A 21,158-nucleotide genomic window follows, 5' to 3' on the forward strand; every position below is an offset into this window, starting at 1 on the left:
TTGCTACCCAATGAGTTTAGATGGCAAATTATTTAGGAAAAATACTTTTGGTTTTCAGAGCTTTGTGGATTTCAAAATTACAGATTAGGAATTACGGACCTGAATTTTTTTTTTTTGGCTGCCCCATGCGGCTTGTGGGATCTCAGTTCCCTGACCAGGGATTGAACCCGGGCCCTCAGCAGGGAAAACGTGGAATCCTAACCACTGGACTGCTAGAGAATTCCCCTGGACCTGCATTTTTAATAAAGTATTAGCCAATAGAAAAGATAAACTGAGCAGATAAAAAAAATTTTTTTCCATCTATTGTCTTATTTTAAATGAGTCTTTGGTCTGGCTCCTTGTGACCACTCCTTCTTTCCTTTTTTAGCCAAAACATGTGGACAAAGACTATTGCATATCTATTTAAGTCAAATGTAATTGTGAGTATATTTACTTTGCAGACACCAGAAGGTTAAGGTCACTGTGTTCTTTCACAGCACCCAGCAACATGACCCCACTTCAAAGGAAAGAACCAGACAAAATCAGCAAATTAGTAGTGAAAAGCGTGCTCGGAATACGTTAGGATCTCTTCCAGCTCCCCTCATTCTTCTACAACTGGACCTTCTAATACAGCATTTCTACTAATCTTGATAAAGTTATTTACTTATTAAGGTTTTAGCTAAAGTATATCTAAGTATAGCTTTCACATTTTATTTTTAATCAATTTATTCCAGTTATCTGTAAGTGGGTAAAAAACCACCCTAAACTCAATGGCTTAAAATAATTTATTATTGCTCTCCTGGTTCTATGGGTTCTGTGGGTTGACTGAGATGTCCTCATTTGGGGTTTCTCATGGTGTTGCACAGTTGGGGCTCAAGACATCTTGAAGGCTTGACTGTGCTGGATGTCCAAGATGGGGCACCCACGTGACTAGCAGTCGATGCTGGGGGCTCAGCCAAAGTTGTCATTAAGACCACCTATGTGTGGCCTCTCTGTGTGGCTTGGGCTTCTTTCAGCATGATGGCTGAGCTAGGAGGGAGCGCATCAAAGATAAATATTCCAGAGACCCAGGTGGAAGCAGTAAGACATCTTATGATCTAGCCTTAGAAATCACTTAACATCACTTCCACCTGATTATTTTTGTCAACAATGAGTCACAGGTCCAGCCCAGATTCAAGAGGAGGATAGTATAAAAGGATGTGGATAGCGGAGGCATTTTTCATTGGGGGCTCATCTTTGAAATCCAGCTCTCAGACAGTGTATATAGATTTATGTGTACAGAGTTTAAAAGTAAATTCAAAAATCACGTACACAGAGGCAAAAGTTTTATCGCCCTGCAACGGAGACAAAAATGCCTTGAAATTGTACTTCAATTTTTTTCAATATCTTAGAATACTTTTTAACACAACTCTGCTTGATGAGACAAATAAAAAACAAATAAATGTCATGAATGATATCTAAAAGGTGGTCAAACAGAGAGTTGAAGTATGGAAACTCTAAGTTGAGCAGACAGAAGAAATTCTCTAAAGCTATAAAAACATAAGGAGATGCTTTTCAAATGCTATGACATCATTATCGGTCTCTGGCAAACCATGACAGCCATTCTGGTGTGTAATCAGGAGCAGGTTGGCTTGTGAACCAAAGAGCAGAGGAGATAATGAGAGGCAGCCTTTGTAGTTGAAAACAAATCATTCCTACATTTTTTCCCCTTTGAGTCACAGACCCTTTGGAGCACATGGAAAAGTTAGGAAATATTTTGCCCAGAAAATAAATGTATTTTTTAAAATTGAAGTATAGGTGATGTACAATATTATATAGGAAAAATGTATATTTGTATACCTTTGTTCCTTCCTTCATTCTTTCCTCCCTCTCTCCCTTCCCCCTTTCCTCCTTCCCTTCCTTCATTCCTTCTACAATTATTTAGAGAAAGCTCATTCGGTATCAGACACTGATTTGGACTAAGGGATAAAGTAGGGAAGAAGACAGATCCATTCCCCAGTCTCACGGCATGTCCATTTTTAAGATAGACAGAAAAAACCCAAGTATACCAGTAAAAAAACAAGATGACCCCAGATAGTTATAAGGAACAAACTGTGTACACAGCAACTTGCATACAATTTTATGGGGTTCCCAGTCGTGCCATGGACTCTCCTTCCTTGCTGTGCAATCAATAACTTCTCTTTTAAACCAAAGGATAACTTTTCAGTATGAGCATTGTGGATGTGGTTGTTGATTAGTCGTTGCTTTTTCACTTATACTGGGTACACAGGTGTTGACTGGCCTGAGTTGTTTTCAACAATGAAGCACAATTATACACAGTGTCACTGGAGCTGACTTTCCTAACCAATGGGAGAGCACTGGCTCCTTATGAGATTTCAGAAAGTACTACTGCTGGTGAGCATGACAGTGTGCACTGCAAGGCTTTCCACAGGTTTACTAAAAAAAAACACTCCCCCCACTAGGGAGCTATCTGCTCTCCCTTATTTTAAAAAAATTAAATGGACCCAATAGCCATGGATTCACATTTCAAATTCTCAATTTACAGGAGACTCTAGGAACGCACCCTTTCATCCATATTCTGATGATAGTGAAGGACGTATGATTTGTTTTGGAGATTTTTTTCCCTCTATGTCCTATGTTCTTCTGTTCTCACCACAAATTGTACTTCTGGCCTTAGTTACTATGGCATCCTGAGGATTTAAACATATACTTTTACCTTTGGCAACATTTTAAGTTTTTTTCATTAGCATAATGCATAACTTTTGCAAAAATGAAATGCAAATATCCATCTATCTTATTCCATCATAATGTGTGAGACATAGTTCTAAACCTTTGTTTTTTGTTTTTGCAGTATGCGGGACTCTCACTGTTGTGGCCTCTCCCGTTGCAGAGCACAGGCTCCGGACGTGCAGGCTCAGCGGCCATAGCTCACGGGCCCAGCCGCTTCGCGGCATGTGGGATCTTCCCGGACCGGGGCACGAACCCGTGTCCCCTGTATCGGCAGGCAGACTCTCAACTACTGCGCCACCAGGGAAGCCCCTAAACCTTTGTTATTTTTGAAATATTTTAATTGGTAACATAAACTGTTACTCCATACTTTTTTTTTTAAACTTTTTGGTGCTTTATGGATATCAAGCTTTTACACTTTCTTCAGTTAATATCTGAAATTTTATTGGAATGAATATAAAAGTGGAGTGAGCATAATCTAAATATAATTTTTAGGGGGTTGGTAAAGTATGCCCTGTGGGTCAAAGCCACCTATTTCCATGATAAATTTCTAGTGGAATACAGGCACACTTATTCTTTTACATATTGTCTATGGCTGCTCTCATGTTCATTATCTTTCCCCTTTAAGAAAAAGTTTGCCCATCCCTCATTTAGAGGAAAAATGATTCTATCTTTATTTCCTTGCTAATCATTGACATAAATTCTATATATTTATCATATGCCATAGATAAGTGAATTTGCGTGCCTACTGCGTGTCAAGCACTATGCTGGGGTTATAAAGACAAAACTTTGTGTTTACTGTTTAACAATAGCTCCAAGACGGTTAATAAAAAAAAATTCTGGGAAGCCCCTAAAGGTATACCTAAGAACAAATACAGGTTTTATACTGAGGTGACACAATTCATTGGTGACACTTTGACTTGGGGAAAATGTGGGTTTTTCTGAACCTTAATCATGCTATTATTGTAGTATAAAATTGAGTCAGTGGTGCTCATAATTAGGTCCAAAGTAAAGTTTTCAAAAAATTACCCATAAAATTTATGGAAAAACATATCTGAAATTTCCACTTCGTTTTGCCAAATAAGCCTGGGGCTGAGGTGGTTCATCCAAAATCCCATTAACTCATTAACTAGTAACTCCGGGTTCTTGTTTATGATGTTTGCGAGGATGTCCCTTGAAGAACATCTCTTGCGTGTCTCTGTGGTCCCCAAGGCCTCCTGAAATGATGAGAGCACAGCCACAAATATGGTGATTTAATTCAATAAATGTTTATTGAGGGCCTACCATATGCAAAGCAATCTGCTGGTCCAGTGGGGGCTAAAAGGCTGTATGAGAGGGGGCTCCTGCCTTTCAGAAATTCAAAATTTCCCAAGCTGGGGGATGGCTAATCAGAGCATTCCATAACCTTTGGAGAAGTGTCTTGAGTGTTGAAAAAGTTACCGATGTCCTGCTGTCCCGCCAGCTCCTGATCTGTTTTTACCCCAGTTCATTTCATATATCAAGCTATTTATGGCTTTGTTTTGTTTGCTTTTTGTTTTTGCCTGCACCGTGCGGGATGCGGGATCTTATCAATAGTTTCCTGACCAGGGATCGAACTCGTGCTCCCTGCAGTGGAAGCGTGGAGTCTTAACCACTGGACCGCCATGGAAGTCCCACTATTTTTGGATCAGGATCATTAAACACTGGTCTTCACAAATCTGGCTTAAATGTATGTAGGAAGACCCAAAGGGAAGTATATACATTGTATTTTCTTAAAGAGTGTACAAAGATCACAACATTTGTGAGCTAGAAGGAGAAGCCTTAGAGACCATTTGAGACCTAAACTTATGCAAGGTTCTCAAGGTTGCATCCTTTGGAAGAGGCCGTGACCCCGCCTCCTTCCTCCCCTCCTCTCCCATAGTGCACACAGCTCCCAGTTTCTTGGTGTCAGTTTTCAGCAGCTGGAAAAGAGAGATAATAGCCACCATGCAGAGTTGCCAGCTTTAGTAATTCTAGTTCCTGGAATCAAGGACAGGAAGCCTTTTAGTTATTTGCACACCCTAACTTTGCTAGCTTCTAGTGAATAAATCATTTAACTGCCAGCTAATTACAGTATTGGAAAGTTTACATCATTCATCTTTTTATGGAACCTCTTGATGGACGATTCTGGAGATTAAAACTCTTGACAATTTCCATGATCTAAAAAAGGAAAGCTGACCTAGAGAAATATGGGACAAAAGATCAGCATTTCAGAAGTCTCAAGCAGCAATGGGATCTTACACAGTAGCCTATTTAAAGTGGTGCTGATTTGAACACTTAGATTAAGTTCCTGGAAAAAGACAGAAATGTGACTTTTGTCAGAAGCAGTGCCATTTTATTGAATGAATGATAATTTTGCACTTTCTAAGTACCATGCACTTGCTTCCAGGTAACAACCCTATGAGGCAGGTACTATTGTTATGCCGCTTTACAGATGAAGAAACTGAAGAAAGTGAGGCATAGGGAAAAAGTGTCCAAGGTCCTGACAGCTGGTCAGTAGTTGAGCCAGGAACGAAACACGTCCATCCCTCGACCTGCCAGTTGACACCAGCTGAAGCCGGTCGTTTTCGTGCAATGCCTCGAAGCCCCGTTCCAGGTCCTGGCTCTCCAGTGCCGCCCGGGCCGGCCCTCCCTCCCTCTGGGTTCCAGGCGACGCTTCTGGCCGCGCATCCGGGGGAACGGCGCCCGCGCCCGGCAGCCCTGGCAGCGCGCCCCCGCGGCCGGCGGGAACGCGGGAGCTGCGCGCACGTGCCGCCGGGAAGAGGCCGACCGGGCCGCCCCAAGATGGCGGCGGCCGCGGCCGCAGCGGCGTCGGTTGGCAGCGGCCCGTGAGGCGGGCGGGGCCGGTGGCGCGGAGGCGGGGTCCCGGGCGAGCCGCCCTGGGAGGCGGGGGCCGTTTCCATAGCGGCGGCAGGAGGTGTCGCGCCGGGCAACTTCCTGGTTCCAGGGCTCGGCTTCGCCGGGATCCTCTTGGAAGGGAAACAATGGGGCGGAGGGCACTGCGGTAGCCGCCGCCGCGCCGGGACCTCCTGGGCCCCCGGGACTCCCCCCGCTGCCTCCGCCGACGGGACCGTCCGGAGGTAAGTTCATTTTCTCCTCTCCCCCCGCCAGAGGCCGGCGGCGGTGGGGCTCGGCGCGTTTCCTCCAGGCAGGGACTCGGAGTTGGCCCCGGGGAGCCGGACGCCGCCATTCCCGGCCCCGGGGGAGGTGGACGGAGCAGCGCTCCCCGTCCCCGCCCTCCAGGGGGACTGGCTCCGGAAACGAGCGCGGCCTGGAACCCCCTGGAACCTGGACGGCAGGGTGCTGCGGGTGTGATTGGCAGGTTGGCGGGCGCGATTGGCAGGTTGGCGGGCGCGGGGTAGGGGCGCAGGGGGGCGTGCGGGGAGGGTTTGGCGGGGCCGGCGCGGGAGGGGACCTGCCGACCGGTGAAGGGGGTCTCTGGAAGGGTCGGAGGTCGGCCAGGTCCGCGGGGAGGGGAGACCCACAGCCTCTCCCTCCCCGCGAGCAAGTTTCGGTCCCCGGGAGACGTGTCTCCCTTGCAAGTTTCAGTTGCGTCCTCCAGAGTCCAAGTGGGCAGGACTGAGGCAAACTTCGTTCTTTTAAATTATTGCCTTCCTGCCGCGGGACTTCGTTTCGACTAGGCAAGGGGAGGATGGGGTGAATGAGGGCTTTGGAGAAGCTGGAAATCTCTGCGCCTTTGCAGAGTTTGCAAAATAGTTTGGAGCTCACAGCCGGGTGTTGGTGCGGCAGTTGTGATGCGGCAGAATGGTTACTCGCAGGTATTTTAATGCCAAGAAATGTGAAGAGTCTATGAATCCACGGGTGGACATTTCTAGAAATTGAAGATTAAAGTCTGCCCGCGCCCCCCTTCATTTTAATCCACGGATGCTTTTTAGTCAGTAGATTTCAACCTGAGTTAAATGAGTCCCTTACGGGACTGGGAAGGAGTTTTGAATTGGGGCAATACCCAGTCATTGGAAATAAGGTGACACATAGAAAAAAAGTGGGGACATGGTCTTAAATATTTTGTTTGTTGGAAGAAAGTGATTTCAAGCCTGTATTAATTCATTTATAAATAGAAGTAAGTCTTTGGGATAGATATTTAATGTTTCGTAGCACAGAGAAGTTGGACAAAACTTTAGATATCACCCTGGCCAACTCCCTCACATGTTGAATCTATGAGAAGTTCTGTTACAGGGAAGTCAGGGTACTTTTTTCTTTTGTGCAGTCATCTTAACAAGAATCAAATTAGCCAGCATCAAATGGACAGTGGTTTATTTGCTTTTATTTCTCACTCTGTCAGACCCGAAAATTAAGAAAAACGTTTCTGAGCTTGCTGTTTTTTTTATAGTAAAGTCTGTAAACATAGTCTAGTTTATTAAAGTGGATGTTGTTGACCTATGTTATATTCCACATAGGTAACTGAAATATGTCAAAATATGAGAAAAAAGCTACACTAATAAAGGTATAAATTAATTTAAAAAGGAAAACCAGAGCCTTAATTCCAAGTACAGGTATTCTGAGTTAAGAGAAATTCCTTTGCTGATTACCTATTTAAAGAATCACTGAGGTGTCACAAGGGCATTCAAAGAAGCATCATTTCCCAAACATTAAGAACTTGGGCCCTGAGCCTTGCTGTTGGTGCCTACTTACTGTTTTTAGCTAGTCTGTCTGACTCTCTGGCATCCTTGTTTCTGGTGAGAATAGCTCATTACCAGTTGTAACATTGTTTTGACATGAAATAGCTCCTCTGGAGGACAGCTGCCATTGGTTAAACAAGCCAGTAAGTAGAAGTGTCGGCTTTGGCACCATCTGTTTTTTTTAAACATCTTTATTGGAGTATAATTGCTTTACAGTGGTGTGTTAGTTTCTACTGTATAAAAAAGTGAATCAACTATACATATATCCCCATATCTTGGCACCATCTGTTAATTGGCTGGTCATCCTTGGGAACCAAGACAACTTCCTGGCATGGCAGATCCAAGTTGGACTTCCAGTGCCAGGCAGAGGTTGTGTGTCAGGCTTTGCCTTCATGTTGCATCTCTCTCAGGTTACTGTTACCTTTTGTAGCTAGTGAAGATGGGTGAAAAAGAGGCCAGTAAATTTAAGCTAGTGGCAAGTTGTAATGAAACAAAATTACTTTGATTTGTAAATGCTAGGAATGTTAAGGCAGTTTGAAGCTGGCAAAAAAACTTAGCCACAATACCAAAACTTTAGGAATTGCTGCTTCAGTTAGAAAGTGGCAAGTGATTACATTTTCTGGTTTATGTTTGCAATTTCACTTCAACCATCCTTGTTTCGCTTTAGCACAATGGTATTGTTACACCAACAATACTCAGACCATTTATTCCCAGAAAGGTATAGTTTGTCCCTTCAGTGTGATTTTTGAAAGGCATATTGCATTGTTAGATATGATTTCCTTATATTTAGTGTCTCATTTTTTTTCCTTTAGAAAGTGTCTCAATTTTTACAGTGGAAGTCAATACAAAAATAATATACATTTGAAAGAAATCTGACTTCTGGCACACTTCCTTATAGTACATGGGCATTAGAGCACGGGAATTAGTGTCATAAACTTGGAGTCTCAGCTGGTCTGGTCTCTGCCATTTCCAGGTTATGGTATTTCATGCAGATAACTTAATTTTTTAAAGCTTGTTTCTTTGTAAAATCGGGGGGGGGATCATAAATTCACACTTGTTTGTTTATTCAACAAATATTTCTTGAGTGCCTTATTGTACCCATGACCTTGTGTTAGGTACCTTGTTTTCAACAACAGGAGGGATCAGTCCTTTGAAGTAAAGTACAGGGAGCTATAAAACCTGTCACCAGGGAACCTAACTTGATTGGGAGTGGCAGGGCAAGCTGTCCTGAGGAAGTGGCTGGTAAGACCTGAAGGATGAGGAGAAGATGGCAGGTGGAAAGGGCAAGTGGGAGGGTGGGACACTTTGAGTATGAGAGAGAGCGCGTACACGGTCCCTGAAGAGAATGCTTGTGTGTTAGTTCCCTCTGTGGCACATACGCCACCACTGTTAGTTGTGGAGGGAAGGTAGGCTCTTGGCCCCGTGCTCGCATCATCTAAACCAGGTGAGAACAGAGGTGGCTCAGCCTTTGTAGAAAGGGAGTTAGTCTAGATGACTCTCACCTCGCTAGACTGGAGATGAGTCTGCACACTTTGTGTCTACTTTTATAACTCTGGCACCGGTTACTTGATAGTTCTTATATCTGTTAAGTGGTAAATAAAAGGTTCTTTGATTTCTTTAGCGAGATGCTGTATAATATGAGTGTAGTGTTTTGATTTAATTTTGATAGTATTTTCCCTTGGAAGAGCTTAGACCCCCCTTATTTAAAATATCTCCTCCTCACAAAATGCAAGTAGCAATCCACTGTAAAATTAAAAAAAAAATTAGTAAGTGGCAGGTAATTTCATTTGCTTATAGGACGCTCAAGAGTGACTCTGGAGTTTTATAGCTTGTTTGGTTAAGTATCTTTGGCTCTAAAGAGATTATTTAGTTATTCTCTGATAGAGGTATATGTTGCACCTGTGTCTTGCTGACATTGATACTAGTGTAGAAAAAGTTTTAATTTTATCCTGGGATTTCCCTTCACTGAATTAACAAGTGAATTAAAAAATATTAGAGCAATGTTTTTCATGAAATAAGTGAAAGAATATCATTTTAAGCTTCTTAATACATTAATTTTGGTTAGTACTATTATATAGATCAGTAATGGCAAATTAGTATTTTACTGCGGAATTAATGCAGCATTTATAAGCCAGTTGGTTCTCTGGATTTTTTGTTCCTGTTTCTTTTTGTTTGGCTTTTGGATGTTTTAATGCTTGTTAGCATATCTGCAGTTACATAAGAAAAAATAAGGTGAAATAAGACTTTGAAAAGTCAGTGACAATGGAAAAAAATGGAATAGATGTGGAGGTTAAAATTTACAAAGTTTAGGTATGTGAGTGGGGGCTAGATATTTCTGTGTATTTTGCTGATGGCTCATAAAAATGAATTGGCAGATAACTTGATATTAATGGTTAAAAATTAAGCATCTCACCTGTTCCATGTTCCTTTTCTCTTTCTAGATTTGTTTTGGATTGATTTTAAAAAATAATTATTCCATTTCCTCCTTTTTTATTAGCTTGGGATTATATATTCTTTTACTCTTTAGTATTTGCCTAAGAAACTCTAATCTTTACTTATCAAAGTGTAGCATTAATTGAGACTTTCACCCTTTTTCCAGATAATGTTAAGGCCTTTAAAAACATGTAAGTCAATTTCTTTCCTATTTTTTAAACCTATTTCATTGTTATCATGTTTTTAAATGCATATATGTATTATACCCCAAAGACCTATTTCTGTTGTTTTGTACCATTATTATTCAGTTAGACTTAACTGTCTTTCTTTTCCTTTATTCCTTCTTGTGATACTGACCTTCCTTCTGAAACAATTTTCCATCTGCCTACAGAATACCCTTTAGTATTTTCTTTAGAGTGGATTTAGTGTTGAAAAATTTTCAGTCTCTTAGTTTGTCTAAGAATGTTTTTATTTCACCTACATTCTTGAAAGATACATTTTGCTAGGTATAGAATTATAGATTGGAGATACATACATACATATATTTGTATATTAGTTCTTTGAAGAAGAGATTATTCTATAATCCTTATTTCTATTGAGAAGCAGCTGCAGTTTATCACTTTGTTGGTAATTTGTTTCTTTCTCAGGCTATTTTTAAGATTTTCTTTTTGTCTTTCAGATTTTATTTAAGATGATGTCCTCTCCCTCCCCCGCCCCTCACCCCCCCCCCCTTCCTTTTCTTGCTTGGGCGTATACGTGTTAATGCTGTTACCTGATGTCTTTCATCAGTCTTGGGTAGTTTTCAGCTGTCATCTCTTAAAATATTGCTTCTCCCCATTTCTCATGCTTAATCTTTCTGGGACTTCGGTTCCAGTGTTAGGTCTCACTGACTCCACTGTGTATTTCACCTGTCTTCTAGGTTTTCTATTTTTTTCTTTTTTTCTGGACATTTTCTTCTGGCCTATCTTCGGTTTACTAAGTTAGTCTTCATCTCTGTCTAATTTGGTCTTAAATGTGTTCATTCTCTGGGTTCTTAATTTTGGTTATTGTGTTTTTCATTCTAGAATATCAGTTTGGTTCTTTTTAAAATCTGCTATGCCGCTTTTATAGTTACTAATTCCCTATCAAAATGTTCAAGCTTTGCATATATCTCTGTGGACAGAGTAAGCATGTAACTCTGTCCCAGAGTCCTGCTGGTTTTTTCTGTCGTCTGGTATTTCTCAAGGAGTCTCATCTCCTTGTATGCCTGCTCATCTTTGTGTACTGTTCATTGTATTTGAAAAATTATTTCTAGAAGTAATTATAGATTTAGATAAGGATTTTTCTGTTGCTTTTGCCAGGCACTTAGGATCACCTTGATCCAAATTGAGATTTTTTTTTTAGCGTCTGTGCAAAGGCTGGTTTAGTTTACTTTTGTGTTACTCTTTCTTCTGGAATTCAGCTTTTTGAAGTCTTATTCCAAAGCACGGGATGGCTCCCTTGGTGGCTCTTGTACTCTGACATGTTGTCTTCCTAGGTTGCAAGGCTGCCTAAGTGCATTTTAGCCTCTCAGGCACCTCCCTTGATTGGGCAAACACTTCCGGAAGGAAAGAAGCCCCAGGGTACCATGGTCCCCATTTTGGATTCCTCTTCTTAGACTGTGGCTGGTAATTCCTCATTATCTTGTTAGCTCTTTGATCGCCCCACCTCTCCCCACCTTTTAAAAATTAAGGTGTAATATACATATAATAATATGCACTAATCTTAAATGTATACCCTGAAGAATTTTTATAAATGTGATTAAGTATATAATCACACCCAGTTTAACGTATAGAATATTTTTGCCACCGCGGTAGGCTCTGTCACACTCCTTCCCAATCCATGCCACCTTCCTCCCTTACCTCAAGTAACAATTACTCAGTTTTCTCTCACCATAGAAGTTTTCTAGTTTTTCGTCAAAATGGTATCATACAATATGTACTCTCTTGTCTGGCTTGTTTCATTCAACATTGTATTTTATCAGTGAGATTCAGGTATGTTGTTGCAAGTGGCAGTAGTGTTTCTTTTTTATTGCTCTGCACTTTTTCTAGTTTACTGTGGCCTCAAAAAAAATTGCTTCAAAACTCAGTGACTTAAACAATGACAACATTTATGTTTGTCACAAAACTGCAGTTTGGGCAACGCTTGTCTCTGCTTCATTTACTTTCAAGTAGGGCAGCTCGAAGGCTGGGCCTAACGTTATTTGAACGTTTGCTCCCACAGCTGGTGGTTGATGATTGAGCATCTTAGGTGGCCTGAGTTTGTCACTGGGTGGTGGCCGGTTGCCAGGGCGGTCGTCCTGCACAGGCAGCCCAGGGAGGGGGGGATGTGGAGAGCCAGATGGACGCTAGATCACCTGTTAGGAACCGACCCAGGTTTAGAGAGAGCAGAAACCTGTTGATGAGAGATGCAAGGTTCTGGAACAACATGTGAGTTGAGAAATATTACAGTGACTGTTATTGGAAAATACTGTCTGTCATAGTAGTAACCTAACATACGAATGTATCACAATTTATTTCTCCATTCTACTTTTAATAGGCATTTGCATTATTTCCAGTTTTGGGCTGTTATAATAAAGCTGCTATGAACATTCTTATATATATATTTTGTTGGACATATGGACTCCTTTCTTTTGGAAGTATCCCTAGAAATGGAATTGTTGAGTAATAGGTAGATAAATATTTAGCTCTTGGAGTTACTACCAGTTTTTCAAAGTTGTTGTACCAATTTTTACCCTCTAATATTTTTAATAATTAAAAAATATACTTTATATATACATTTATATATATATATTTTGGTCTAGGTTTTTGTCTTTAAGGTTGGTGTGTAATATGTGGTTTAGTTTTGTCGGAAATGCAGGTCCCTTATTTTGTCTTTTATGTAACTTTCATGTGTTTGTGTTTTACTTTCCCAGCTGATGATTAGTTATTAGAAAATAGAGGCTAAGTAGGATAATGTGGTTGTGAAGTAATAGACTCATTTTGAAAGCAGCATTTTAGAATATGTATTCAAATTAGTTACCATTAGTAGACTACATTAGTTGCTGAAGAGAAATTTCTTTTTAGAAATTGCTTTTTAGAGATATGAAACCCTATTCATCATCAATTTATATCACATTTTATTATCAGTTTGAATTCTAAGCTCCTTCACCAGACTTGCTTGGGAAATATTTTTCTTTTCTTTTTTTTTTTTTTTTAAGAAATATGCCCTTCCAGACATTTCACTATTTAAAAAAAATTAATTTATTTGTTTTAATTTTTGGCTGCGTTGGGTCTTCGTTGCTGCGCGCGGGGGCTACTTTTCATTGCGGTGTGCGGGATACTCATTGCAGTGGCATCTCTTGTTGCAGGGCACAGGCTCTAGGCGCGCTGGCTTCAGCAGTTGTGGATTGCGGGCTCCAGAGCACAGGTTCAGTAGTTGTGGTGCACAGGCTTAGTTGCTCCACGGCATGTGGGATCTTCCCGGACCAGGGCTTGAACCCATGTCCCCTGCATTGGCAGGCAGACTCTTAACCACTGCGCCACCAGGGAAGCCCAATATTTTTCTTTTACAAAAACTTTTTCCTACAAAGTTGATGATCTGCCATCACTGAGGATTGCCAAAAGAATATCATCTGGATTCTCCCTTTGAATTTAGGATTACCTTTGATTACTTCACTGTTAGTAGTCATCTTGACTTTCTTCCAAGTGCCCTTTGAATCTGCCATCCCCCCGGCTTTTTAAAACATAACCAACATTTTAGACCAGTTTTTTCCAGCTCATACTTGGTTTATTGCAATAATTTATTAATTGAGTCTACTTATAATGCTGAGGAAGTTAGAACCTTTCTTAGTTATCCATTGATCTAAAATTAGTTTTTAGGTCACAAACCTTACAGTGCTAGAAAGAGAACTTAAAAATTATGTTTCAATTCCTTTATTTTATAATAAGACCAAAAATGGATCCATGCTCATGCATGTGTCAAATATATGAGATATTTAGTTTATGAAAGCATTTTTTTTTGTCATGCATAATCCCTTGACAGTCTTGAGTGGTAGCCAGGTTGAAAAAGCTAACTTCTCATTTTATGGATAAAGGAACCAAGGCTCAGAGAAGTGAAGTGACTTGATCTGCATTCCTAGAGCTGGTTAATGGCAGAGCTGGACCACTTTCATCTTGGACTTGCTGTATGTTGAGTGATTTTCTTACATTCTGCCATCAGCTTGCTGAATTCCAATTTTATTGACATCTTACATGAATTTTCCTCTTTTTACCTGTATACATTTACATTTTTTTGCCCATACATTTACTCATTTTAACTCAGTATAGGGCCTTTGCATGAGCTGAAGCCCTTGACTCCCATCTTCTTTAGGACTTTTGTCTTGACTATGTTCTGTTAACGGCAGGGTGGCTGGGATCAGGTTTGTCTCCATTGCTGTATCTCAAGCCCTTTGAGAAGTTTTTACATGTTGTAGAGCTGAATTAGTATTTATTGAACGGATGGATGGATACATTCTTGTGTTTAGAATCCAACTAGATGTAAATTCCTTAAAGTTGGGCCTGGAATCCTGTCTAGTTTTTAGCCCTCATAGTGTCTGCAGCAGTGCTTATATTATACTTAGCTGTATGTAATTTTTAATTGACTTTTTAAATGAAGCCAGGCCCCTGAAAATCAGAGATACTGTACCCTTCATTCTAGCTTTTATCTGTAGACCTCAGGCATTATGCTTAGTTCTGGTAGGATGTATCAAGTACGTTAGGCAAATGTGACATGTAAGCAAATTATAAGCTGCTTTTGAAAGGCCCTGCGTCTCTGTAACTGAGATAGGAAAGGAAGCCTTGGGAAGGACATTTGTTTTCCTGAATACCTAGAAGTTGACGCGTTGACCAGTGTAAAGCTACTAGAATTCGATAAGTCCTTCTGGAAACCTAACTTAAATTCTACCTGTAGAGGGGGAAATCAGACCTGGTTCTTATCTGATGCTTCATTAACATACACGTGTAAACAAGCCTAGGAAACCGAAGGATTTCTCATTTTGCCCATCTCCTCCTCTGATCTTATTAGCAGGAAGTACTTTGTTGATTGAGTGAGTGGGGTAAATAAACCTTCTACTCTAGCTGTGATAGAAGATTTGCTTTACTTCTCTTGAGCAGGGAAAATACTGAAAGCCATGGGAATTCAGCATTGTGTTTCAGGGGGTGTAAACTGCAGAAAGAGCATTCTTTATAGAAAGCTCAAGAATTGTGAAAGTACAGTGGTGAGACCATCCCTGTCAATGAATAATGACTTTAAATATTAACTAAAGTTTTCTTTATCTGGCATGAGAAGACAGTACCCTGGAATCTGCCCTGACATATTTATTTGAACTAATGAACTGTACATCTGAATTAAGAAGGGAAGGTACTAGAATTGCTATGGTGTGAGTTCCACGTGGTTGGGGTATTTGTTTTGTTCGTGGCTGTGTATGCAGAGCCTAGAACGCTGTCTGGCTCATAATAGCTGCTCAGTAAATATTTATTGAATGAATAGTAAATTTTTATATTATCTGTTCATTTTAAATTTAAAAATTGAACATTAATCACTTTAAGTATTGGTTTATAAGTCTTTGGGGAAATACATTTAAGTTGGTTGAGGCATCATTTCTGATACTTCTTGCTGATTGTGAGAAAGTGGCACAAAGCACATTGGAGAGCATTCATTCACTCACTGTCATTAAATTTCTTTGCGATGTTTTTTAAATGGATGCATGAGACTCCATTACATATAAATTAACAATTCATTTAGTCAGTCCCTTATTATTGCACATTTAAGTTGTTTATACTTTTTTTTTCTGTTACAAATAATGCTTCAATTAAGGCAATTTTCTTAAGCTTTTTCTTGGGATGGTAGTTCAATGCATGGCAATTCAGCAAAACAGGATCTAGGAATTTCTACTAGAAAATGAACTTGTATTATAGAGCTGTGAAGGTGAGATCAGAATCTTCAGTGATCAGATAGCTAAGAGCAGATGCACAAATGACACAGCTCTTTGGGAAGGCTAGCTGCTTCTACGTTTGGTTAATGTATAATCATCAGTTTTTTCATGTAAATTCCCTCTTGCATTTTATAGTGGACCTGGCTATCACTTGTATTTGTCTCTTTCTCTTAAAGAATAAGTGAGTCAGGGCTTCCCTGGTGGCGCAGTGTTAAGAATCCGCCTGCCAAGGCAGGGGACACGGGTTTGAGCCCTGGTCCGGGAAGTTCCCACATGCCGCGGAGCAACTAAGCCCGTGTGCTGTAACTACTGAGCCTGCGCTCTAGAGCCTGCGAGCCACAACTACTGAAGCCCACGTGCCACAACTACTGAAGCCCACGCACCCAGAGCCCGTGCTCCGCAACAAGAGAAGCCACTGCAATGAGAAGCCCACACACCGCAACGAAGAGTAGCGCCCACTCGCCACAACTAGAGAAAGGCCATGCGCAGCAATGAAGACCCAACGCAGCCAAAAATAAATAAAATAAAAAATAAATTAATTAATTTAAAAAAAAGAATGTGAGTCACTACAACTCTTTCCGTGTCTTAATTATGACTTAAAGATTATAAATGCATTTAACTCTTTTATACATGTGATTACTTAACATATGTTGTCAGTTTTATTTATAATCATTTCATTTCTGAATTTTGTTGGAAAAGTTTTGCTTTTTCATAATAAAATATATATTCATACAAAGGACTATATGTAATGTTATGTAAGGTCTAATAGAATGATATTTGTACTGTCCCCTCCCTCAGGTTAAGTGGTAGAATGCTAGCACTACTGTCTTGGCTCACACCTCCCTACAACTCCTCCTCTATCTTACTCCTGTCCCCAGAAACTCTGGGATCCAGCATTCTCTTGCTTTTCTTCTTTTTTTTTTTTTTTTGGCGGTGCATGGGCCTCACTGCTGTGGCCTCTCCTGTTGCAGAGCACAGGCTCCGGACGTGCAGGCTCAGCGGCCATGGCTCACGAGCCCAGCTACTCTGCGGCATGTGGGATCTTCCCGGACCGGGGCACGAACCCGTGTCCCCTGCATCGGCAGGCAGACTCTCAACCACTGCGCCACCAGGGAAGCCCCACCCTCTTTTTTTAAAAAAATCGTGAATTATATACTTATTTCTGTTGTATCTTGCTTATTATCCTTAGTTTTACAATTTGAACTTGTTTTTATGGTAACTTTATCTGTGGAAATTCTTACGAGACCTGGGTTGAGAGTGCTTTCTCCCAGAGAAGAATTGCAATTGAGGACACTGTCAACCCAGGGCCACTTAATTTCTAGGCTTGAGATTTTCACAATGTACAAGTAGTATGGATTTGAACTTGATACCCGTGTGAAGGTTGGTTTTGGTTGCAAACTTCCAGGGAATATTCCCCTTCTCCTTCCAAAACACCAATAAGCCTAGACGCAGGGGAGAATTTTTCTCTAGTCTCTGTTTGCGGTAGATTGTTTTTTCATAGTTTATTCTTTTTTATTGAAGATTTAGTTCTTCAGGGACCAGGCTTTAAGTGCTTATCTTTAGTCTGACTTCCCATATCGTGTAGTATGAAGCTTTTGCTTTGTCCGATGCATGACTGTTAACACTGAAAGCTCTTCAGCATTATCCAATAGAATTTTCCATGATAATGGAAATATTATATATCTGTGCTAATATGATAGCCAGTAGTCACCTTTGAAATGTGGCTAGTGTGACAAAGGAACTGAATTTTAAATTTTAGATGCTTTAAATTAATTTAAAATTAAAAAGCTACATGTGGCTAGTGGCTCAGTATTAGACAGAATAGCTTGGTTATGGGGGATTGTCAGTGCCTCTAGAGCAGTTGCTGGCATCATTGCCCACCTTCCACTCTCTATTTGTGCTCCTGTTTACTTTTTTGGTCTCTGAGGACATCCCTTAGTTGCTTGTGAGCTTTGCTATGCATTCAAAAGGATAATTCTTATATTTTTATCAAGCATTTTTAGGTGTCATGTAGCAAAAGGGTTCTCAAGCCGTTTGGACACAAGAATTGCAGAAAGGGAAGTCTCTTACAGCTTTATTTTATTAGTTAGTGAAGTACTTATCTTTTTTTTTTTTTTAAAGAAGATGTTGGGGGTAGGAGTTAATTTATTTATTTATTTTTGCTGTGTTGGGTCTTCATTTCTGTGCGAAGGCTTTCTCTAGTTGTGGCAAGCGGGGACCACTCTTCATCGCGGTGTGTGGGCCTCTCACTATTGCGGCCTCTCCCGCTGCGGAGCAGAGGCTCCAGACGCGCAGGCTCAGTAGTTGTGGCTCACGAGCCGAGCCGCTCTTCGGCACGCGGAATCCTCCCAGACCAGGACTCGAACCCGTGTCCCCTGCATTAGTAGGCAGACTCTCAACCACTGCGCCACCAGGGAAGCCCTGAAGTACTTATCTTGAATGATAAACATTGGAAAGTTCGTAGCAGAGTGGTGGGAATTCTTTAAATAGAAACGGACCATGAAATTAAAAATTATGAGAAAGAATTAATTAAATAATTACTTTGTCCTTATGCTACAAAATTTTTAAAGATGATAAAAATAGAACTGTGGGTGAAGTTTTTAAAGTCTTACACATAATCTTCAGCTTCTTGGTGTCAGTAAGTGTTTTATATATACAAGAGTGCATGAATGAAAAAGTATACACGTATTTAGAAGGAAAAATATTTTGAAAATGGATGGAAATAAACCAAATGAGTTTAAGAGATCATAGTGAATGGTGGTATTGGGGGAACAGCTAAATCCTCTTGGATTTAGCAGGAGCGTGTGTTAGTAATTTAGTTGTAGGGATTTTTTAAAAAATCTAAGTAATGAGTCCTAGCTATTTCTCACGTAGACACTTCTTTTTCTCTTATAGGCAAATATTAGAAACATGCAGTTGGTTTTTAGTATTTATGAATTAAAAAGTCTAAATTCTTTGTAATTTCTGTTACTTCAGGATTTGCTTACCCTTTCGAAACCATAGGTAACTGATTCTTTTTTTACGTTTCTATTTCTTATTGTAGTAAAATACACGTAAGATTTACCATTTTAACTATTTTAAAGTGTACAGTTCAGGTACATTGAGTACATTCACATTAATGTACAGCCATCACCATTCGTCTCCAGAACTTTTTTCATCTTCCCAAAATGAAACTCTTCACCCATTAAGCACTAACTCCCCATTTTCCATGCCTCGCGCCTGGCAACCACCATTCTACCTTGTCTGTGTGAATTTGGCTTCTCCAGGTCCCTCACACATGTGAGATCATAGAGTACTTGTCCCATTACGACTTGCTTATTTCATTCAGCACAATGCCTTCACGATTAAATTTGATTTTTTAAAATTATAATTTGTGATGAGATTAAAAATGCAGATTACATTAGCTTTTAGTAGAGATTGGGAATCTTTGTGTATTTTCTTTGTAGAAGTTATTGTACAATGAAATAAATTAATGTTAATTTGATCTCCAGACAGAATATTATTAGAAACAACAGAATGTGCTACTGTATGTTGTGGTTTATAATTCTATTAAATTTAAGTTTTAAAATAATTTAAAAGTGGGACTGTTGAGCTAGTTTTAGAATAGATGATCTGGTGTTAGAAAACCAGAAATCCTTTTAAATACTTCCATAGGTTTTAACTGACTAAAAGTGACAGGAGGGACTTCTCTGGTGGCACAGTGGATAAGACTCTGCACTCCCAATGCAGGGGGCCCGGGTTTGATTCCTGGTCGGGGAACTAGATCCCACATGCGTGCCACAACTAAGAGTTCGCATGCCACAACTAAGGAGGCCACGTGCTGCAACTAAGGAGCCGGCAAGCTGCAACTAAGGAGCCTGTGAGTCGCAACTAAGGAGCACGCCTGCTGCAATCAAGACCCAGCACAACCAAATAAAATAAACTAAATAAAAATAAATATTAAAAAAGTGGGCTTCCCTGGTGGCGCAGTGGTTGAGAGTCCGCCTGCCGATGCAGGGAACGAGGGTTCGTGCCCTGGTCCGGGAGGATCCCACATGCCGCGGAGTGGCTGGGCCCATGGGCCATGGCCGCTGAGCCTGCGCGTCCGGGGCCTGTGTGCTCCGCAATGGGAGAGGCCACAGCAGTGAGAGGCCCGCGTACCGCAAAAAAAAAAAACCCAAAAAACAAAACAAAACAATAAAAAAAGTGACAGGAATTATTTTTAGGTCATGTTTAGTGCCTGCAGTAAAGAAAAGGATATGGTGGAGTTTCTTTCCTTTAACTGGTCCTTGAGTTCCCTGTCAGGATGGGTGTCAGCGGGCCTAAGGAGGCCTGCTGTAGCCTTACCACTTGTGCATATCAAGTATTATCACAAAAGTTGGAGGAGCCACTTGAAAGAACCCATAGTAGGTTAGCATGAGGATAAATTCTTTGCTGAAAATAAACAGCAGTGGCTCAAGTTCCTGGAAAGTGGGTTGAAAGGCCAGATTTTGCAGAAATATCCCAATAATGCCTTTTACGTGAAACTCTGGATTTAAGACAGACTCTTTCCCTCTTAGACGGTGTGAAAAACAACAAGATTTTTCTTCTTTCTTCTTCGTATGTCCAGGTTGGTAGCATTTTGAGGAGGAGGAAGGGAATCTGAAAGTTTTATCATTTGTGCTTCTGAACTGCCTCATTGCTGAAAAGAATTGGTGACCACCTACTTGGGGATGGAGGGTCTGCATTTCAAAGCTGTGATTAGCATAAAGAATCTTGAACATAGGACTTCAGTTATAAGTAATTTAAAAATATGTTTTCTAAGAACTACTCCATGACATTAATTCCAGCTCATGCATTGTTGCATATTTGTCAAGTACATTTACCGCCTCAGATAGTAAGGTTATAAATCCAGTGTTTATAAGTTTTATTATCCTGGTTTTTTGAGGTTACTATTTTTAGTGCTGAGAAAACTAATATATGAGGAACTTCAATCCTTGAATAAGTTTTTATCTGGCAGTTTATAACTGTGGATAGGAGGGGTGCATGACTTAGTACAAAGTGCTTTGATGTTGCCATGTAGGAATTTTAAATTAAGATAAAAAACTTGATATAAGCATGAACAAAGAGAGAAGTCCCTGGGCAGAGAGAAGACCCCACAGGTGTGAGCGAGCTGTGCGTGAGCTCCCGGGGCCCCTGTGAGCGGGTAGTCTCCTCTGTGTCTCTGTGACATGGGGCCCTCGTCCTCGGCCACCTGTCAGTTCGCTCCTCTGGGCAGCGTGCGCCACCTCCTAGTCTCCTGGCCGGGAAACAAGTCTAATAGACTCGGCGAAGCACCAGGAAGAAAGTGTATTCATTGTGAGAACCTTTCGTCACGTGGATTATGTGTTGCTTTAGAATTTTCCCTACAGCTTCTCATTTTCTTTGGGATA

At 40.7% G+C, this 21,158-nt stretch overlaps 1 protein-coding gene across 16 annotated transcripts in view; it reads left to right on the forward strand.

The window, feature by feature from the left end:
• USP6NL (USP6 N-terminal like) overlaps positions 1–21,158 on the forward strand; it is a 193,265-nt gene that overhangs the window by 37,935 nt on the left and 134,172 nt on the right. For 2 of the 16 annotated variants that reach the window (XM_049706147.1, XM_033439203.2), the window contains exons 1-2: positions 2,854–5,538; positions 5,836–6,046. The exons of 4 other annotated variants lie outside the window; for them this stretch is intronic. The gene's annotated coding sequence lies outside the window, so the exon portion shown is untranslated. Of the gene's footprint in view, positions 1–2,851; positions 5,539–5,750; positions 5,805–5,835; positions 6,068–12,720; positions 16,327–21,158 lie in introns of those variants that run through there. 10 more of the 16 variants (XM_033439200.2, XM_033439204.2, XM_049706143.1 and 7 more) reach the window with 9 other exon arrangements.

The sequence above is a fragment of the Orcinus orca genome, chromosome 2 (assembly GCF_937001465.1).
Source record: "Orcinus orca chromosome 2, mOrcOrc1.1, whole genome shotgun sequence".
In the NCBI taxonomy this organism is placed as follows: Eukaryota; Metazoa; Chordata; class Mammalia; order Artiodactyla; family Delphinidae; genus Orcinus; species Orcinus orca.